Genomic DNA, 22,525 nt, shown 5'->3' on the forward strand with positions numbered 1-22,525 from the left:
TAAGTTTGTACCCTTTTATGCCCATATCAGCCAGAGATGCAGATGTGTTATGTGCAGCATGAGACGGTGCATTATCATGCATGAAAATGATGTTGCTGTGGAATACACGGTTCTTCTTCTTGAACCATGGCAGGAAGTGCTGTTTGAGAAACTCCACATACATTATGGAGTTCATCTTTACCCCTTCAGGGATCCTAAAGGGGCCGACAATCTCTCTCCCCATGATTCCAGCCCAAAACATTACTCCACCTCCTCCTTGTTGGTGCTGTAGCCGTGTTTGCGTGGGGTGTCCATCAACCAGCCATCCTCCACTCCATCCATCTGGACCATCGAGCGTTGCACGGCACTCATCCGTGAACAAAACAGTTTTGAAGTCAGTCTTCATGTACTGTTTGGCCCACTGGAGCCGTTTCTGCTTGTGTGCAGTGGATAGAGGAGGTTGACAGGATGGCATACGCACAGCTGCAAACCTCTGAAGGACCCTGCATCTTGTTGTTTGGGGGACGTTGGAGGCACCAGCAGCTTCAAAAACTTGTCTGCTGCTATGACAAGGCTTTTTTGCCGCTGCTCTTTTAACCTGACGTAATTGCCTGTAGGAAAGAGTCCTCAATTTGCCCTTATCAGCACGCACACGTGTGTACTGTGAATCAGCTACATACTTCTTGATTGCCAAGACACTTCATCCTGATCATCGCACAATGTTGATTGTAATCATGCCTTGACCTAAACACTCCACAATTTGTTGCTTCTCAGCAGCCGACACATCCTTTTTCTTTCCCATTTTGGCAGAAAATGTAGGCTGCTTAATAATGTGGGAACGCCTTCTTAAGTAGTCTTGCCTTTCATTGGACACACCTGCCAAACTAATCAGCACAGGTGTCTGCAATTGCTTACAGTGATATAAAGAGCCCTGACACACATCACCATCAATGAGTTTAACTGACAAACAAACAAATTCTTCCCTTATCACTCCTAAACACTGTTTGCATAATAATTTGGAACACAGTGTACATGTGCTTTTCCACAAAACACCAGTGGTTCACGTAGTGAATCTTACAGTTCTAACTTGCCAACCGTGGTCTGTATGGAGTTGTTCAATAAAGGGCCCAAAATTAAGATAACATAGACGGGAGAGGTCTCTATGAATAGGAATTCCTAAGTATTTGATACCCTGTGAGGGCCAGGCAAAGGGAAAGTTGGACTGGATGGAATCCTGTATGGATTTGGGGAGGGAGACATCGAGGGCCTCAGACTTCGCTGCATTGATTTTAAAATTTGACCATGTAACAAAGTGATCTATTTCAGCCATAACAACAGGGATGGATATATGTGATTGAGTGATATATACTAGGACATCATCAGCAAATAGAGAGCACTTGTACTCGGTGCCTCCCACCTCAATCCACCTAATATTGGGGCTATGGCGAATTGATGAGAGCAGGTGCTCCGTCACTAGGATGTATAAGAGAGGGGACAGAGCACATCCCTGCCTTGTCCCATTGGTGATTATGAAAGGTGATGAAAATGCTCTGACGCGCCCCCTGGGCCTTGAGACACCCGGTGCCGGACCCTTTTTGGTGGATGCTGGTGGTTGTAGTCTCCGTGGCGGCGACCCGGTTCCGTGGCTCAGGGCGGTCAAACCAGTGGCGGAACTATTTTTGTGGTTTTGATGTTTAAATGTCCGACTACGCCACCCGTGGATTGCGGTCAGAGTGAACCGCCGCTGCAGGGCAGACCGCTGAGGCTGGTGTTGTGGGTGCAGCAGAGCGTAGTATAACTCCCCACGGGAGGAGTATAGCCTCAGGGTAGTGTATGCGGAGGATAGGGGTGATGGTGCAGGGCAGCAGCAGTAACGACACGGAGTCAGTGATGCAGTCCAGGGCCTTTACTCACAGTTCTTATTATCCAGACCAATTCTGCAGGTAACGGCTGCCCACGTCGTACTGTGCTCACCAGGTGAGGTGCTCAGACAACTCCCAGATAACTTTGGAGCGCTTCACAGGACCCCCTTTGTGTGTCCTTTGTCTGGCCTTTCTTACCAACCCTTCTTTCCAGCTGCCTCGGGCCTCCTCTTGGTAAACTTGGCGCCAGTTTCCCTGACCCTATGTGGTGCCTTCCTAGCGGGTGTAGCGAGGGGCTGCGCCACATAAAATGTCACAGCCTCCGGTTTCTAGCTGAGGGTCGGTTCCCGCCTCCACTAGTTTCGGGGACCGGTCTCCCCCTTTGGCCTGACCCCTCCACGCAGGTGGATTCGGGCGTGCGGTGGCGACTCGCCCGTCCGCACCCCTGGGATCCCTTCGTTCCTCGTTCCTGGAGCCTTCTCCGCTCCTCTTCCTTCCTTCTCCCTCTTCCAGGCCTAGACCTCTGTTACTAGGCCTGCCTCCGGAGCAGAGCTCATGCAGAGCCCCTGCTCCCTGTCACTTCTGCTCAGACTTCTCTGCACTGAAATAAGATGGTGCCCACCTTTTATACTCCCTTCTCAATGCACCCAGGAACTGCTTTCTCCATGCTCCTGCACTACAGGGTTCCCCTTCCTCAGTGTTCCCTCCCCCCACTCCAGCCAGGGAAAAATACTGTCGTGCCCATCTCAGGGGCATATTGGTCGCCCTGCCCCATGGCAATGTGGTGTAATGCATGCAGGTGTCGGGTACTGATCCACACTCCATCCTTACCTGAGAGTGAGATATCACACCTCTGGGTGAGGTGCAATACATCTGTAGCAACCGAGCCCTCAGGGTGCTACAGTTCCATTTATCTTCAGCCTAGGTGACGTATTGCGATACAGGGCCGTGATTTTGGCTATAAAAGGGTCCCCTAGACCCCTACCCCAAGCTTTTTAAGAGAATAATATATGGCGTGCCAGGAGACTCTATGGAATGCTTTCTCAGCATCCAACGAGAGTATCTAATTACAAATTTTTAACTGCATCTAGCCCAGGAAATACTTTGTGCCTAGTAGCAGTGTCTGCTAGTCAGCGGATTATCCCGGCTGTTATGCAAGCTACACCACCTGTAGTTTGGACACTTAATTTTTTCAAAGGAAATGCTTCGGGACCACGGGATACTCAGTGAAGAGCATCAGGAGGCACCCCAAGGCATAGGGGCTGGGACTGGCGGTAGGACACCTTGCGGTGGACAGCTGAGCTCGATCCTTATAAAAGCTTTTTAACTGCAGCAGCTTTAGTGGACGCTACTGGAGCTGGAATTACGCGGCTGCTGGCATGAGACTTGCCCTCCAATAGATCCTTGTAAAAGGATTTAAAGTGTATTCATTCAAATTAGAGAGACAATTTAAATTAAAAAGCTTAGAGCTGCCTCCACCACAGGGGGGCTCGCTCGACCCACCAGCGGACAGGCACCAGTATTGGGAGAGGGGGGCTGGCCGTCAGGGTCCACCGCGGCTCTGGCACAAACCCGGCGACACGGAGGTGGCACGGGCAGGAACGAACTGGCCGTGTCGGCTTCTCACTTTTTGGATTTTTGAAGGGCATGACATGCCTATATCTGTGTCTCCCCCTCCTTTTACTCCTCCACCTCTTTTCTTTTCGCATGACTATATGTACTTGTCACTTTTACATGTGTTAGTTATGTCTTCTGAGCAGTTTGTCAGCTTTTGGACACCTTTGAAGGTGTTTTCTATGTGTTTCTATGTGTTTTTGTTTGCCTGCCATTGGTTTTAACGGTGTTCGACGAACCGAACCGAACTCGAACACTACGGGGGTGGCTCAACACTAATAATAAATTGTTGCACATAAAATTGGAAGAGTGTTTCAAGTGGGGTACCACAAGGCTCTGTCCTGGCCATAGTATTGTTCAACATTTTTATAAATGATCTAGATAAGGGAACTGAAGGTAAGCAATCAAATTTGCAGATGATGTAAGGCTGGGTGCCCACGTAGCGTTTTTCAAGCGTTTATGCTGCGGAATTTCAGACAGGAACGAGCGCTGCAGCCACGCCGGGGCCTCGGGGGTGAGTATAGCTTTATTTGTTTTAATTTTTACGGTTCACACTGTATAAATCCATGCTGTTTGCAGGGATTTATACAGTGTGACCTAGTTGTCAAGCACTTTCCAATTGATGCTATCGCCTGGAAAGCGCTTGTCAATCTGCATGCGGAAACGCATGTGAATCCGCATGTGGATCCGCATGTATTCTGCAGGAAAAACACATGCACAATCTGCATGCGTTTTTTCTGCCAGGGAGATGCAGAAATGCTGCAGAAATTTTCTGCTTCATTTCTGCATCGTGGGCACATAGCCTAAAGCTAGGAGGAATAGCTAATAGTAGAAAAGACATAGGAAGGATCTAGATAAGCTTGAACAGTGGGCAGCGACTAATAGAATGGTATTTAACAGGGAAAAATACAAGATTCTACATCTGGGCAAGAAAAATGAAAATTACATCTACAGAATGGGAGGAATAATAATAATAATTTTTATTTATATAGCGCCAACATATTCCACAGCACTTTACAATTAAGTGGGGACATGTACAGAAAATAAATTCAATACAAGGTAAGACAGTTTAAACAGTTACATTAGGAGTGAGGTCCCTGCTCGCAAGTTTACAATCTACAAGGAAATGGGGGACACAATAGGTGAAATGTGCTTGTTATTTCAGGTCTAGCAATTATAATAAATAGGGATTTTCATATAAGGCTGCATGATCTGGTCATCAGCCCGTATGTTTAAGTGCAATAATCAAGTATCGAGTGCAGTTATCGTGTGCATGGAGGGTGTGGAGACAGATGAATAGTAGGGAGCAGGTTGTTAATAATATTTAGTAGGAGGGAACAGAAGAAAGTTAGTTTACTGAGTTGAACTGGTAGACTTATTTAAAGAGATGGGTTTTTAAGGCGCGCTTGAAGACGTGGGGGCTAGGCATCAATCAGATCGTCTGGGGTAGAGCATTCCAGAGAACTAGCGCAGCACGAGAGAAGTCTTGGAGACGGAGGTGAGAGGTTCGGATTATGGGGGATGTTAGTCTTAGGTCATTTGTAGAAAGGAGGGCACATGTAGGGCGATAGACAGAGATGAGAGAGGAGATATAAGGCGGTGCAGAACTGTGGAGAGCTTTGTGGGTGAGAACAATGAGTTTATATTGGACCCTGTAGCGAATTGGTAACCAGTGTAATGACTGGCACAAGATGGAGGCATCGGTGAAGCGGCTGGACAGAAATATGACCCTGGCTGCTGCATTCAGGACGGATTGGAGAGGAGAAAGTTTGGTTAGAGGGAGACTGATCAGAAGAGAGTTACAGTAGTCCAGACGAGAGTGAATAAGAGCGACAGTAAGAGTTTTAGCAGTTTCAAAGGTGAGAAAAGGTCGGATTCTGGAGATGTTTTTAAGATGCAGGTGACAAGAGCAGGTGAGTGATTGGATATAGGGAGTAAAGGAAAGTTTAGTGTCGAATATGACCCCAAGGCAGCGGGCGTGCTGCTTGGGTGTTATGGTTGAACCCTCCAAGGTAATTTCAATGTCAGGCAGAGTTAGGTTAGTAGAGGGGAGAAACACAAGAAGTTCAGTTTTGGAGAGATTCAGTTTAAGATAGAGGGACGACATGATGCTAGACACAGCAGACAGACAATTCTTGGTATTTTGTATTAGAGTAGGGGTGATGTTAGGGGAAGAAGTGTATAATTGGGTGTCGTCAGCATAGAGATGATACTGGAACCCAAATCTGCAATTGTTTGTCAAACAGAGGCAGTGTATAGAGAGAAGAGGAGGGGGCCAAGGACTGAGCCATGCGGAACCCCGATAGTAAGGGGACGAGGAGATGATTGGGAGCTGGCAAAAGTAACAGTGAAGGAGCGGTCAGAGAGGTAGGAGGAGAACCAGGAGAGAATGGTTTCCTTGAGGCCTATAGATTGGAGCATAGTGAGGAAGAGCTGGTGATCCACAGTGTCAAATGCGGCAGAGAGATCCAGGAGAATCAGCAGGGAGCGGTGACCTTTGGATTTAGCTGTTAGTAGATAATTAGAGACTTTAGTGAGGGCAGTTTCAGTGGAGTGTAAAGAGCGGAAACCAGATTGTAGAGGGTCGAGGAGAGAGTTATCTGAGAGATAGCAGATTAGATGGAGTGAACCAAGCGGTCCAGTAGATTAGAGATGAATGGAAGATTAGAGACAAGTCTGTAGTTAGCAGTGCAGTTCTGGTCCAGATTTGGCTTTTTAAGTAAAGGGGTTATGATGGCATGTTTAAATGAGGAGGGAAAGATACCTGAGGGAAAGCTACCTGAAGAAAAAGAGAGGTTAAATATTGTAGTCAGTCGAGTAGTGACCACCGGTGAGAAAGACTGCAGGAGATGTGAGGGAATGGTGTCACTGTTGCAGGTTGTAGGCCGAGAAGAAACGAGGAGCTGGGTAACTTCTTCTGTGACAGGCTCAAAGAAGGCAAGTAAGCTTGAAGTGCGGCAGGGAAGGGGATTCAGGCACTGGGGAGATTGGGCTGAGCTGCACTGATGGATGTGGTTGATTTTTTCTAGGAAAGAAGTGGCCAGATCCTCACTGCTGAGGTTGGTGATGGGGGCCTGTGCTTTAGGGTTCAGGAGGGAGTTTAAGGTTTCAAAAAGTCATTTTAGATTGTTGGATAGTGAAGTGATGAGGGTGGTGAAGTAAGATTGTTTGGCCAGATGAAGGGCAGAGTTATAGGTTTTGAGCATGAATATATAGTGGATGAAGTCTTCTGCTAAAAGTGATTTTCTCCATTGATGCGCACCTTGAGCAACGCCGAAGAAAACATGTTTGCATTGTGTGCCAGGGCTGCCTTTGTCTGTGTCGGGTCTTTCTGAGTGTAGAAGGTGCTGCCTCATCTAGGGCACTCGTCAGTGTATTATTGTAGTGTGATAATTCTACGTCTGGACAGGAGAGGGAGGAGATGGGAGCTAAAGATGTGTGTAGATTGTCCCTAAGCTGCTGGGTATTAAAGTATGTGTATTCCTATAAGTGTGGTAAGTGGGAGTGTCCCAGGTGAGGAGACAGTTCTTGACAGAGAAGGAAAGAAGGTTTTGGTCCGAGAGCGGGGAGTTAGTAAAGTCATGCAGTGAGAAGAGATGGGAGTAGACCAGTTTCAGAGTATTCCCATCTTCATGCGTAGGAGAGTTAGTAAACTGTGAGAGGCCGAATGAGGAGGTTAGAGAAAGTAGAAAAATCGTGAATGTAAGTTAGTTTGTTACACACAGACTGTGCGTTCCAGAGAGCACAATGGAAAGCGATAGGATAGGGCATGCACTGAATATTAAGAAGATTAGCAGGGTTTCTATATGCAGCTGGAGGAGAGTAATGTATGCTAGTGGCCCAGGCTAGGAGAAGGAAAAAAAAGAGAAAGAGCAGGTAGTCCAATGATTTGTATGAATGGTTTGAGTAATGTATGGAGGTAGTGGATGGTTTGAAGTGGGTGAGAAATGTCAGTAGAGCCTCAGAGTTATACATGGGAGAGGGGAGAAGGCAGGGGTTGATATGGAGAGAATGCACAGAATGTGTTAAAGGAGATGTGAGTTGTGAGAAAGCAGAAGTTAAAACATATAAGAAGCAAAGTGATATGACCAATACATAGTGCAGTACCACTGACCAAGAAGCATGTTTGTTTGAATATCTTATGCACCGTACCTGTCTCCTGCTCTGTCCAACTGCCATGTATAACTGCAAGCACTTTAAACTATTGCACTTAAAATCTATTGCACGCGTGACTAGCACGTGTGCTATCCTTAGCTAGAACTAAAGATATATGAAATTAAATATCTGCTAAACTCCTGCACCAATTGGCCACATTGAGTAATTAGCCAATTAGCACAAGGCCAGAGCAGGCATTACTATGCAGGATAACAAACCAATGTTGAATACAGAGGCCATAAAACAGTGAAGGAGATAGTATTGAACACTTTAAAACAGAAAAAAAAACACAGGAGAAATGAATAAATATCATGTAAAAAATATTGCTAGATAATATGGGTCTGTTCACACTGATCAGATAGCACACAAACGGAAGGATAAATAAATACCTGTGTGAAGAAGAGAGGAGTATCAGCTTCACGTGATGTATAACTGAAAGCACTTTAAACTATTGCAATTAAAATCTATTGGACACGTGACTAGAACTAAGAAACAGCACTTGTGGAAAAAGACTTGAGTATACTAATAGATCACAGACTGCACATGAGTCAACAGTGTGATGCAGCAGCAAGCAAGGCAAATACAGTTCTGGGATGTATTAAAAGAAGAATAGTCTAGATCACATGAAGTATCCCCTCTACACCTCCTTGGTCAGACCTCATTTGGAATACTGTGTCCAGATCCACATTTTAAAAAATACATTGAAAAACTGGAGCAAGATCAAGGAAGAGCTATCAGGATGGTGAGCAGACTGCAAACTATGTCCTACGAGGAACGGTTAAAGGATCTGGGAATGTTTAGCTTACAAATAAGAAACATATGAGGCGACTTAATACTTGTCTACAAATATCTTAAAGGGGTTTTTCACTACTTTTTCACCTCTCATATTTCATAGCTCTTCTAAACAATACCTTTTGTAATATACTTGTATTAGATGTCTAGCTTCTATCAGCAAATCTCAGCACGGATCACATAGAACTGAATTGTATATCTATCCATATATCTGTCTATCCATATATCCAGGGTCGGCGTCAGCACCCGGCGCACCCGGGCAAGTGCCGGGGCCCTGAGCAGGCGGGGGGCCCACTCGCCGTCGGTCACCCCACCGCGCTATGTGACCCGTGAGCGGAGGAGAGCGGTGTGAGTGCCCGCTCCCCCCCTCACTTTCTCAGGGCCCCAACACAAATACTTACCTCTCCCTGTGCCTCGGCAGCACCTACGGTCTCTTCCACGGCTGCTGCACTGTGATGTCTCAGGTCGGAGGGCGCGGTGACGTCTTTACACCGCGCTCTCTCCTGAGCCGTCACAGGCAGCGCGGAGCGGGAAGACGCTGGCGACGCTGAGGAGTCCGGAGCAGCGGCAGCAGGTGAGAAGTGAGGTATTTGATTTTTTTTTATATGCATGGAGCCATGGGGCATTATATGGTGGGGGGTAACAAGGGACATCGTGCTTGGGGCATTATATGGGGAGGGGAACAAGTGACATCCTGCATGGGGCATTATACGGTGGGGAACAAGTGAGATCCTGCATGGGGCATTATATGGGGGGGGGACAAGTGACATCCTGCATGGGGCATTATATGAGGGGGAACAAATGACATCCTGCATGGGGCATTATATGGGGGGGTGACATCTTGCATGGGGCATTATATGGGGGGGAGAGATGACATCCTGCATGGGGCATTATATGGGGGAGAGGTGACATCCTGCATGGGGCATTATATGGGTGGATAGGTGACATCCGGCATAGGGCATTATATGGGGGGGGGACAAGTGACATTCTGCATGGGGCATTATATAGTAGGGACAAGTGACATCCTGCATGGGGCATTGTATGGGGGGGTTACATCCTGCATGGGGTATTACATGGGGGAGAGGTGACATCCTGCATGGGGCATTATATAGGGGGGAGAGGTTTCATCCTGCATGGGGCATTATATGGGGGGGGGAGAGGTGACATTCTGCATGGGGCATTATATGGGGGGGAGAGGTGACATCCTGCATGGGGCATTATATGGGGGTAGAGGTGACATCCTGCATGGGGCATTATATCGGGGAAGAGGTGACATCCTGCATAGGGCATTATGTTGGGGACAGTATTCTGCATGGAGCGTTATAAGGGGGCCAGTATCCTCTATGGAGCATTATAAGGGGGCTAGTATCCTCTTTGGAGCATTATATGGGGACCAGTATCCTGTATGGAGCGTTATATTGGGACCAGTATCCTGTATGGAGGGTTATATGGGGACCAGTATTCTGTATGGAGCGTTATATGGGGACCAGTATTGTGTATGGAGCGTTATATGGGGACCAGTATCCTGTATGGAGCATTATATGGGGACCAGTATCTTGTATGGAGCATTATATGGGGACCAGTACCCTGTATGGAGCATTATATGGGGACCAGTATCCTGTATGGAGCATTATATGGGGACCAGTATCCTGCATGGAGCAATATATGGGGCCCATAATACTGTATGGAGGACTATACTGTCCGGACCAGGGGAGTACATAGGAATCATGGCGCCCCATAGCAGAAGCTCTGATTGGGCCCCCCCCCCCCACCAAAAAAAAATGTTTTTAAATAATTGTCAGGGTCACCAAAGATCAGATTTCACAACTTTGCATCCTTTACATAGTAATTTTCCTCCTGCTGAAGTCCTATATCTCTCTTTCATTGCCCCATAAAGTGTGATGCCAATAAAAGGGCCCCCCAAACACAGTATGATACCCCCATGGTGAATTCCTCCACATGCGCAGCATAATGACCCTACTGTACCCCACCTCAACTCCCAGGGCAAAGTATGCTGACCCAAACACAGTATGATCCCCCAACTGTGAGCCCCTAGAGCTAGAGAGGATGGTACATAATAAGGTAGGGTGTTACACATAAAAGAGGAAACTATATAACTAAGGAAGGCACTATACATAATAAGTGAATACACTATATACTAAGGGACTGTGTTATACATAATAAGGATACATTCCTGCATCTGTGTGCAGTGTCGGTGTGCTGCCCTGTTTTACCGACACATTGAGCATGTCCTAGTCTCTGACCCTCACAGATCTCATTCTCAGATACGTGATTTTCATGGATGTGTGAATGGATCTATAAAACTGTACGAGTCCGTGGACCATCCGAGAAAAAAATCTGACAGCACACGGACATTTCACACAAACGTGAGAATGTGGCCTAAGGGATTTTACAGATAACATTATCACTCCAAGTCACACAGTGCAGATACAGAATAATATTTACATCCAGGCACTTACCGCTGACGTCTCGTCTGATCAGAGTCGATTTCTGCTGCTTCTTCTCCGTCTGGTCAGACCTTCATGTCGACATCTCCCAGCCATGACTCGTCTTGTCACGATGATCTCCAGCCTAGAAAATAACAAGGTCACATATTGTATGCATACATGTGTCTCCCCCGCTCTGGGCCCCTGAATACAGATATGTACCCCCTCCCCATTAATATACTATTAGCCAGTTAGTAATCAAAATATAAAGTGATAAGCAGCACTGTGCCCCCCATTAACTATAAGCTCCACCAGCCAATAATATAAATTATTCAGTCTCTGTGACTCTCCCCAATTAACTGTAAGGCTATGTGCACACGGAAAACATACAAGGCTTTACAGTACAAGCAAAGTGAAACCCCCATAATTGCTCTCTTCCAGCACCCCCATCATTGCTCTCTCCCACCACTTCCATCATTGCTCTGTCTCAGCACCCCCATCATTGCTCTCTCCCAGCACCCCCGTCATTGCTCTGTCCCAGCACCCCCGTCATTGCGCTCTCCCAGCACCCCCATCATTGCTCTCTCCTAGCACCCCCATCATTGCTCTCTCCCAGCACCCCCATCATTGTTCTCTCCCAGCACCCCCATCATTGCTCTCTCCCAGCACCCCTATCATTGCTCTCTCCCAGCTCCCCCATCATTGCTCTGTCCCAGCACCCCCATCATTGCTCTCTCTCAGGCCCCCATCATTGCTCTGTCCCAGCAACCCCATCATAGCTCTGTCCCAGCACATCCATCATTGCTCTCTCCCAGCACCCTCATCATTGCTCTCTCCCAGCACCCCCATCATTGCTCTCTCCCAGCACCCCCATAATTTCCTCTCAGCACCCCCATCATTGCTCTGTCCCAGCACCTCCATCATTGCTCTCTCCCAGCCCCCCAACATTGCTCTGTCCCAGCACCCCCGCAATTGCTCTGTCCCAGCACCTCCATCATTGCTCTCTCCCAGCCCCCCATCATTGCTCTGTCCCAGCACCTCCATCATTGCTCTCTCCCAGCACCCCCATCATTGTTCTCTCCCAGCACCCCCATTATTGCTCTCTCCTAGTGACGCGCCCCTGGGCCTGCTGTGTCGCGCAGCGTCTCGCGCACGGGGGCTTACCCGGAACCGGATCAGATGAGGGTTGTAGTCTCCGAGTGGCGGGGACCCGGTCCGTGCCCAGGGAGTCAGCTCAGTGTGTGGCAGTCTTGATAGATGTTATTTGAGTGTCGACTACGCCACCCGTTGATTTGCAGCTATGGAGCTGCCGCTGCAGGGCAGACCGCTGAGGCCGGTGTAGAATTGTGCAGCGTGATAGTATAACCCCCAACGGGAGGGGTATGGCCTCAGGGCAGCCGACGTGGAAGATGAGGGTAGCAGGAACCACTCAGAGACGGTGCGGTGTAATTCAGGGTCTTTACTGGTAACAACGATAGACCCTCCCGGAGTACTTGCTAGCGAACGGGGCCTGGTCAGTCCTTGAGCAGATGGGATCTCCCCTGGCCAGGCGGAGTTGTAGGCCTCCCAAACTGACTGTACTCTTCTGGCTACCTTGCTAGAAGCGGATATAAGTAGCCCACGTCCCTGAGTGTACCGTGTGGTGCTCACCCGTATGGCCGGTGACTCGGGGCCTTCTAATGGCTTCCGCTCCACGATGGCGGCGCTGGTCCCACGCGTGTGACCGTGCCTTCAGGTTTCTGGGCCTGAGGACCTGAAATCCCCTGCCGGTCGGCTTCTGCTGCTGGGTAAGAGTTAGTCCCCACAGCCTCGGACGCCGGGTCCGGTAAGAAAGCTTCTCAGTCAGGGCAAGCTCTGCAGCTGCCAGCCCCTGACTTGTAGTAGTATTGCTCCCACTGAGCTTCTGCTGTTTCTTCCTGTGACTGTTTCTTGTCTCTACTCTCCTTGACTGCCTAACCCTGCTTCAGCCCCGGGTTTATATAGGGGAAGGTCTTCCCCTCCCAAGACTGGGCAGGAGGTGTGGCATGCACAGGATCCCTGGCCAAGAGACCTCCCACCTGCTCTCAGACATAACATTGCTTGTTACTGTGGAAACCAGACCCCTGGGGTGCCACATTCCCCCCTAGTGAAATTTAGTACTCCGGGACTAAACATATTTTAGAAAAACATAACAAGATATAACAATAACAATACAATAAAGAAACACATAAAGGTGGTCACGGCATGTCCGTAACCGGGTGCAGTCTTTGAAGAAACAAAGGTGTCCATTTCACCAAAACAGGGAGACGTAACCAGGTAGGGGTCTGTCCTACCCCGAGTCCTTAACAGTCTCTAGTCCATCCTGGGTTACGCTCCAACTATGTACAAGGATTCCCGGTAAATCCACCAAGGATTCCTAAAAATAACTGGAAACACAAAATTATACACAAGCAACAATACACAGATAAACATAAATAAAACAATTTATACACTTCAAATCCTCCAGCGTGCGGGTAACTGGCCTCTAGTGGCCCTAGTGGACCTACGGAGCTGACTGTCTGGCCCTGAACTACAGGGTGTAGGAGCTGTCAAGGGTAAACTGGGCAGCTGTCTACCGGCTCTTTGTCTCACTAGGGGTGCGGCAGGCTCACTATAAGCAGAGGGTTGATCCTCCTGTTCTGCTTGTGTGGAGTCTTCTGCCTCCTGGACCGGCTGTTCTTCCAGCTCTACCTGTTGCTCCGTAGGTGCTTGGGATGCTGGTTGGAGGAAGGTGAGTACGGGTACCACAACTGCACCATTGACTTGAGTCCAAGACCGAGGGAAGTCCCCGAGCACAGTACTAACCATATCTTCCCTTTCCTCTACGGGTCGATGGTCTTCTTGTTCCTCTTCAGGGTTCCTCAGTTGTTCGGGACACTTCTTCAGGTGGTCCCGGGATACAATGGCTGTGGTTTCCCCTCCGTCTTTACTGATGGTACAAACCTTCGGGTTCTCGTGGCTTGAGGGCAGTACGGTGTACGGGTCCTTCTCCCACTGGTCGTCCAACTTGTGGAGCCGTCTCTTCCTCTTCAAGACCTGCTCTCCGGGTACCAGGGGAACAGCGGGAGCATACTGGTTGTAAGTTTTCTCTTGTCTTTCCCTAGCCTGACAGAGACTTCGCTCCACGCTCTCCTGTACTCTCCGGTACTGCTGCTGCCTCTCTGTGTCCCAGTCTGTTTCTGGTGAAGTGTCCTCGGGTGTCAGGACTCCCATTTCCAGGTCAACAGGTAACTTACCAGGTCTTGCCCTCATTAGGTAAGCCGGGGTACAGTTGGTGGAACCTACCGGGATGTGGTTGTATAGGTCCACCAGATCGGGCAACTTCTCAGGCCACAGACTGCGTTCTTCCAGGGGCAACGTTTTTAGAAGATCCATTACCACCTGGTTCATTTTCTCACAAAGTCCATTAGTTTGCGGATGGTAGGGTGTCGTCCTTATCTTCCGGCAGCCATACAGATTGCAGAATTCCTGGAAGACCTCCGCTTCAAAGGCAGGCCCCTGGTCCGTCAGCACTTGGTCCGGGTACCCGTGTGGACGGCAAAAGTGCTGCTGGAAGGCTCTAGCTGCTGTTTGAGCCGTTAAGTCCTTGACGGGGACGACAACCAGAAACCGGGAGTAATGATCCACGATGGTTAACGCGTAGACGTAGCCACTTCTGCTTGGGGTCAGTTTTACATGATCCAAGGCTACCAGTTCCAACGGTTGCCGGGTGACGATGGACTGCAGGGGAGTCTTCTGGCTGGCACGGTCCTTCCTTCTCAGGTTGCACTGGCCACAGACTCTGCACCACTTCTCGATGGTTCCCCTCATGCCTACCCAGTGGAACCGCTCGCGCAGCAGGAACTCCAGCTTCTTCCACCCGAAGTGTCCAGCTCCGTCGTGGTATGCCTCCATCACCATGGCTGCGTCTCTTCGTGGCACCACTACTTGCCAGAGTAATTCATGCGTCCGGGAGTTAACCATTCTGCGGCACAACTTCCCTTTGTAAAGGAACAGTCGACTCTTCTCTGCCCATAGTTGTTTGGCTTCCTCCGGAGCGTCTGGTTCAAGGCGAGCCTCCGGCCGAGTCAGCATCTCCTTCACCAGTCGGACGGCAGGGTCGCTGCCTTGCGTTTCCGCCCAGTTGTAGTGGGGTAAGGGGTTCAACGTAGCAGCCTGCTTACTCCTTACCCGGTGGGAACACTGGATAGTCCCATGACGGTGGAACGCAGGGAGTTCAACTTCTTCCAGTCCCTCCGGATCTTCTCCTCCGTCCGGCAGGTTGGGCATCCTGGACAGGGCGTCCGCGTTGGTATTGGAGCATCCTGCCCGGTATTTGATTGTGAACTCGTAGTTGGACAGACGGGCCATCCACCTCTGCTCCAGGGCACCGAGTCTTGCCGTGTCCAGGTGTGTCAACGGGTTGTTATCCGTGTACACGGTGAACCGGGAAGAAGCGAGATAATGCTTAAAGCGCTCGGTGACTGCCCATACTACGGCCAGGAACTCTAGCTTAAATGAGCTGTAATTCTCGGGGTTCCTTTCGGTGGGTCGCAGTTTTCGGCTGGCGTAGGCGATTACTCGTTCCTTCCCCTGCTGGATCTGGGACAGTACGGCTCCTAGCCCGATGTTACTGGCGTCGGTGTAGAGGATAAAGGGCTGGCTATAATCCGGGTACGCCAGGATTTCGTCCCCCGTGAGGGCCATCTTCAGCTGGCGGAAGGACTCTTCTTCCAGCTCCTCCCATTTGAAGGGCGGCTTCTGGTTCTTGGCCTTCCGGGACTGGCCTATCAGGAGGTCTTGCATAGGTGCTGCCTTTTTGGTGAAACCAGGAATAAACCTTCGGTAGTAGCCTACCAACCCGAGGAACTGCCGCACTTCTTTTACGCTGGAGGGGCTTGGCCATTCCTTAATTGCGGTGATCTTATCAGGGTCGGGAGCCACTCCGTCAGCGCTCACCACGTGTCCCAGGTACTGCACCTTTGGTTTCAGGAGGTGACACTTGGAGGGTTTCACCTTTAGGCCGTAACTTGCCAGAGCTTCGAACACTTCCGCCAGGTGTTTCAGGTGGTCCTCATACGTCTTGGAATATACGATGACATCGTCCAGGTACAACAGGACCGTCTCGAAGTTTCTGTGGCCCAGACAACACTCCATTAGTCGTTGGAAGGTTCCCGGTGCGTTGCAGAGTCCGAACGGCATGCAGGTGAACTCGCTAAGTCCCATCGGGGTGGTGAATGCGGTCTTCTCCCGGTCCGCCTCTGCTACAGGAACCTGCCAGTACCCGCTAGTGAGATCCAAGGTAGAGAAGAAGTTAGCAGATCTTAAAGCAGCCAATGACTCCTCTATCCTTGGTAAGGGGTACGCATCCTTGTGTGTGATACGATTGATTTTCCGGTAATCTACACACATCCTCATGGTGTTGTCTTTCTTTCGGACTAAGACTAGTGGAGCTGCCCAGGGGCTACAGCTATCCCTGATCACCCCAGCCTCCTTCATGTCTCTAAGCATCCCCTTGGCGTGTTGGTAGTGGGCAGGGGGTACGGGTCGATACCTCTCTTTTATAGGAGGATGGTCTCCCGTGGGGATGTGGTGTTCTACCCCCTTGACCCGCCCGAAGTCCAACGGGTGTTTACTGAACACTCTCTCGTACTCCTGAACCACCCGATAGACTCCTTGTTTCTGGTGTGCGGGAGTGGAGTCAGTACCCAGATGTAGTTGCTGACACCAGTCCTCCATGTTTTTCTTAGAGCCGTTACCTTCCTCCGGGTGAGATGGAGGCAAGGGTTCCACAGATTGTATAGAATTTTGGTTAATGGTATATAATTTGGCTAGCGTGGCATACCGGGGCAGGTACACTTCCCTCTCCCCGATATTTATTATGCGAACGGGCACCCTCCCATGGCGTACATCAACCACACCCCGTGCTGTCAAAATGGTGGGCCTACTGTCCGAGTAAACTGGTTCTACCATTGCCTGGTAATCTCTACCTCTCAGACCAATAGCTGCCCGGCACCAAATCATCATTTCACTTTTTGGGGGCATGGCAATAGGAAAAGGGTCACACATTCTTACGCTACCAATCTCACCGCCGGAGAGTTCCACCTGTTGCCGTCGCATCAGTGCCCGGATCTCTTTCTGGAGCACCCGCTGCTCGCCGGAGCTGGCGTTCTTGGCAACCTGCTGTAAAAGGAAAATCACCTCTGCAAGACAATTTTCAATTACATTAGTTCCTAGAGTTATTTTTGGGTGACTCTCATGTTTGTCAATATCTACAATGATCAGTCCCTGTGCTGCCAGTTCGACTCTACCGATTTTGATGGTCACCTCTTTAAATCCGATCTGTGGCACGGGCTGGCCATTGCTGGCGATGATACTCAAGTCGTCGTCAGGGTAGCGGGTAATATCCGAGTCATTCCAGTACTGCTTAAAGAGCACGTACGGGATGGTGGTGACCTGTGACCCGGTGTCCAGTAGGGCACTCATGGGAATGCCATCCAGTACCACAGGCAAGACTGGACGTCCTCCCACATATCTGTCGCGCCAGTTCGATGGGCCTGGTGATCTTTTTCCTGGGGGTTGGCCCTCTACCCCAGGTTGGGCCCGTTTAAAGAACAGTACCTTGCCATATGTCCAGGTTGATTGCAGCGGCGGCAGATGGGTCGTCCGTCCTCGCTGTATCGGTCACTGGGTCTTCCTCTGGCCGGTGGGGTCCTCCTTGGTCGACGCCACGGGATGTCCTCCGGTCCGGATGCCAGCTGGATCTTCCCTGGGGTGGAAGCCTGTAAAGACTGCACAGTTCGGGTTAGCGCAGCAACGCTCTTAGCTAGCTCTTGGACCTGATGATGTAGGTCTGGAGCCGGGTCATTGTCCAAAGCCTGCGCATCAGCTCCCACAGGCCCTGCCGACAAGGGCGCCGCCTCCTGGTGGTAAGTGATAGCAGGGCGCTTGTGGGTCACAACGCCACCCGGTGCCGGTTCTCGGAGCACCCGGATGGCTCTGTCCTTGAACTGTGCAAAGCCCAGATGGGGATCCTGTAAGGCCATTGCCCGCAACTGGGTTCGGTGGGTATTACAATACAGTCCCTCTATAAACTGTTCGGTCAACAGCCTGTCCTCGTTTCCCACTCCATCAGGGTCGGTCTGCTTAATGGCCCTCAGGGCCTCTTGTAGGTTTAGTGCATAGTCCCTTATACTCTCATGCGCTCGCTGCTTGCACCCGTAGAATCTAAGCTTAATCTCGGCTGAGGTGCGGGTATCAAAGGTGTCCTTCAGCCGGGTTAGTATCCCTGCGACAGTCTTCCTCCCAGGTGGCCAGGATTTTACTTCCCTTTTGGCTGCCCCGGTTAGTTGGGCCACCAGGATGCTCACTTTTTGCTCTTCTGTGAGGGGGTACACCTGGAAGAGGCTATCCAGCTTTTCTCTAAAGTCATGCAGGGTATGTGACTCCCCTGAGTACTGGGGTAGCCAAGCTGCTCCCGGGATATAGGGCATGGTGAAGGGCATAACTGCAGCAGCGGTAGCGCTGGCGGGGGTTGAGGCAGTGAAGCTCTCCTCCGTATCCGACATCTTCCTCCCCCCTAGTGGACCGTGGCCTACCTTGCGATGATCCTCTTCTGTAGGCCGCGGCTCCGCAGTGGATCGTCAGGGTTGAGGACCTTCCGTCGCGCTCCTGTGACGTCGGCGTCTGCTGGGCTCCTTCCAGGACCTTACGCAACGTCCGGACGTGAGGCGGGGCTTCAGTTCTCGCGCGCTTTCGGAGTCCACGCCCCTCTTCTTCCCGCGCGGCGTCCTCAAGATGGCGTCCAATGGCGGGAAAACTCCACGGATGGCGGGAAGAAGGCAGAAGATGGCACCTTATGGTGGGAAACTTCACCGATGGCGGGAAGAAGGCTGAAGATGGCGCCGGATGGCGGGAATCTTCACCACAGGTAAGTTTGAAAAGTCTCTTTTTCAGGCACGCAGTACCCGGTGGTTGCGGGCACGAAATCCTGCCGACTACGCTAAAGTTGACGCGCCCCTGGGCCTGCTGTGTCGCGCAGCGTCTCGCGCACGGGGGCTTACCCGGAACCGGATCAGATGAGGGTTGTAGTCTCCGAGTGGCGGGGACCCGGTCTGTGCCCAGGGAGTCAGCTCAGTGTGTGGCAGTCTTGATAGATGTTATTTGAGTGTCGACTACGCCACCCGTTGATTTGCAGCTATGGAGCTGCCGCTGCAGGGCAGACCGCTGAGGCCGGTGTAGAATTGTGCAGCGTGATAGTATAACCCCCAACGGGAGGGGTATGGCCTCAGGGCAGCCGACGTGGAAGATGAGGGTAGCAGGAACCACTCAGAGACGGTGCGGTGTAATTCAGGGTCTTTACTGGTAACAACGATAGACCCTCCCGGAGTACTTGCTAGCGAACGGGGCCTGGTCAGTCCTTGAGCAGATGGGATCTCCCCTGGCCAGGCGGAGTTGTAGGCCTCCCAAACTGACTGTACTCTTCTGGCTACCTTGCTAGAAACGGATATAAGTAGCCCACGTCCCTGAGTGTACCGTGTGGTGCTCACCCGTATGGCCGGTGACTCGGGGCCTTCTAATGGCTTCCGCTCCACGATGGCGGCGCTGGTCCCACGCGTGTGACCGTGCCTTCGGGTTTCTGGGCCTGAGGACCTGAAATCCCCTGCCGGTCGGCTTCTGCTGCTGGGTAAGAGTTAGTCCCCACAGCCTCGGACGCCGGGTCCGGTAAGAAAGCTTCTCAGTCAGGGCAAGCTCTGCAGCTGCCAGCCCCTGACTTGTAGTAGTATTGCTCCCACTGAGCTTCTGCTGTTTCTTCCTGTGACTGTTTCTTGTCTCTACTCTCCTTGACTGCCTAACCCTGCTTCAGCCCCGGGTTTATATAGGGGAAGGTCTTCCCCTCCCAAGACTGGGCAGGAGGTGTGGCATGCACAGGATCCCTGACCAAGAGACCTCCCACCTGCTCTCAGACATAACATTGCTTGTTACTGTGGAAACCAGACCCCTGGGGTGCCACATTTGCTCTGTCCCAGCACCTCCATCATTGCTCTCTCCCAGCACCCCCATCATTGTTCTCTCCCAGCACCCCCATTATTGCTCTCTCCTAGCACCCCCATCATTGATCTCTCCCAGCACCTCCATCATTGTTTTGGCCCAGCACCTCCATCATTGCTCTCTCCCACCACCCCCATAATTGCTCTCTCCCAGCAGCCCCATCATTGTTCTCTCCCAGAAACACGTCCTTGCTCTTCCCTTCCTGACCATCCCCATCATTCCTCTCCCCAGCCCTATCAGCCCCATTATTTCTCTCCCCAGTGCCAGCCCCATCATTGCTCTCCCTAGCCCCATCAGCCCCATTATTGCTCTCCCCAGCCCCTCCATCCCAATATTCCTCTCCACAGCCCCATCAGCCTCATTATTGCTCTTCCCGGCCCCATCAGCCCCATCATTCCTCTTCCTGGCCCTATCAGCCCATCATTCCTCTCCCTGGCCCCATCAGCTCCATTATTGCTTTTCCCAGCCCCATCATTCCTCTCCCCAGCCCCATCAGCCCTATTATTGCTCTCTCCAGCCCCATCATCCCATCATTCCTCTCCCCAGCCCCATCAACTCCATTATTCCTCTCCCCAGCCCCATCATTGCTCACCCCAGCCCGGTCATTGCGCACCCCAGCCCCACCATCCCATCATTGCTCTCCCCAGCCCCACCATCCCCATCATTGTTCTCCCCAGCCCCATCATTGCTCACCCCAGCCCCACCATCCCATCATTGCTCTCCCCAGCCCCACCATCCCCATTATTGCTCTTCCTAGCCCCATCACTCCTCTCCCCAGCCCCATTATTGCTCTTCCCAGCCCCATCATTCGTCTCTCCAGCCCCATCAGCCCCATTATTGCTCTCCCCAGCCCCACCATCCCACCATTGCTCTCCCCCCACCTCCCCTCCCAAGCGTTTCAGTAAAAACAACCAAAAAAAAACAACAACTTACCTCAGCTCGCTCGCCGTCAGCATCCTCCTGGTTACCGGCAGCTTTCTTCCTGACCCAGGCACACGCTGCATGATGACTTCATCAAGCTGAGCGCTGCTGGGTCAGGGAGGAAGCAGAGGTCGAATCCTCCAACTCCGCTGCTATTCTCCTCCTGACAGCAGCGGAGCTGCAGGGATCGCTCACTGACCGCAGGGAGCAGCTGCACCTTGCGGGCCCCTTGGTGCAGCTGCATGGTGGGGACCCAGTGCAGCTGCACTGGCGGCGGTATGTCCACCACTGGACTGCTATGGGAGCCCCCCGGCTCACGGGCCCCATAGCAGTCGCGTGGTCTGCCGCCATTGGCGGTACGCCACTGGTCCAGACTGCACTGTACGTTGAGAGAATTCGCCGGTTTCTGAGCTATTGTAGAATTTACAATAGATATCGCTCATGTGATGTAAGAAGTGAAATCTTTGGCACTGTACTATATATATATTTCTCTGCGGTATCTGTGCATCATGAATCGTGGTATGTGTTAAAGGGGCCCACTGAGACTCTTTCGCCCAGGGCCCACAAAAACCTGGAGCCGGCCCTGCATATATCCTTATCTATATATCTATCTGTACATCTATCTAATCTGTATCTATATACTATATATAGATATTGCAGGGTTTGTCCTCACTCAGCAGCGGTTGAGGTAGGCACAGTAAGTGTTTTCATTGGAATATCCAGACTGGTTTATTAAGACAGCATTAACTGCTCAGGAAGCCAAACACAAAAACAGCCTTTTCCGGCACAAAGTGGAAATACAAAGTAAAATGTCCACATAATATTGCGGTTTCGCCCGCTGAGGTCAGAGTCCAGTTCTCAGGTCCTTAGCACAGACAAACACACTGGAGATCCACACATCTCCAGACACAGACACTGAATGAGACACTTGGTCTCCATTTTATTTACCAAACCATACCCCCGTGGTGGGGATATGTGAGCAGCCATTCCCACCCATCTCTTATGACTGCTCGTAAAACCAGCCCTAATATGCCCTATTAACCCTCTCAGCACTATACCTGCTGGATCATGCTTTCCCGGGTTTACATCACCAAAGCTACCAACCTTGATGATACATATCACCCCTAAATGACCTGTCCGGGGCCATCTTACAATATAGATAGATATATATGGATAGATCGAAAGATGGATGGATAAACGGATAGTTTCATAGATGGATAGATAGATATACGGATGGATAGATAGAACTATGTGAGTGAGATATGTAATCAGTGCTTTGTGTTTGTAGCTTACTGTATATGTAATTTATTAATAATTACATTTCAGAAAAAAATGGTGTGCGATCCTCCTAAATTTTATTAACCAGCAGAGGGAAAACGGACAGTTGGGGCTGATGTTTATAGCCTAGGAAGAGGTTAATACCCATGGAGCTTCCCAGGCTATTAATATCAGTCCATAGCTGTAAACTTAGCCTTTACTGGTTATTAACCCCTTAAGCCCCGAGGGTGGTTTGCACGTTAATGACCAGGCCAATTTTTACAATTCTGACCACTGTCATTTTATGAGGTAATTACTCTGGAACGCTTCAACAGATCCCCCTGATTTTGAGATTGTTTTTTTCGTGACATATTGTACTTCATGATTGTGGTAAAATTTCTTCGATATCACTTGCGTTTATTTGTGAAAAAAATGGAAATTTGGCAAAAA

Source organism: Phyllobates terribilis, unplaced genomic scaffold, assembly GCF_046119375.1.
Source record: "Phyllobates terribilis strain yellow unplaced genomic scaffold, ASM4611937v1 Scaffold_2__4_contigs__length_985480577, whole genome shotgun sequence".
Lineage (NCBI taxonomy): Eukaryota > Metazoa > Chordata > Amphibia > Anura > Dendrobatidae > Phyllobates > Phyllobates terribilis.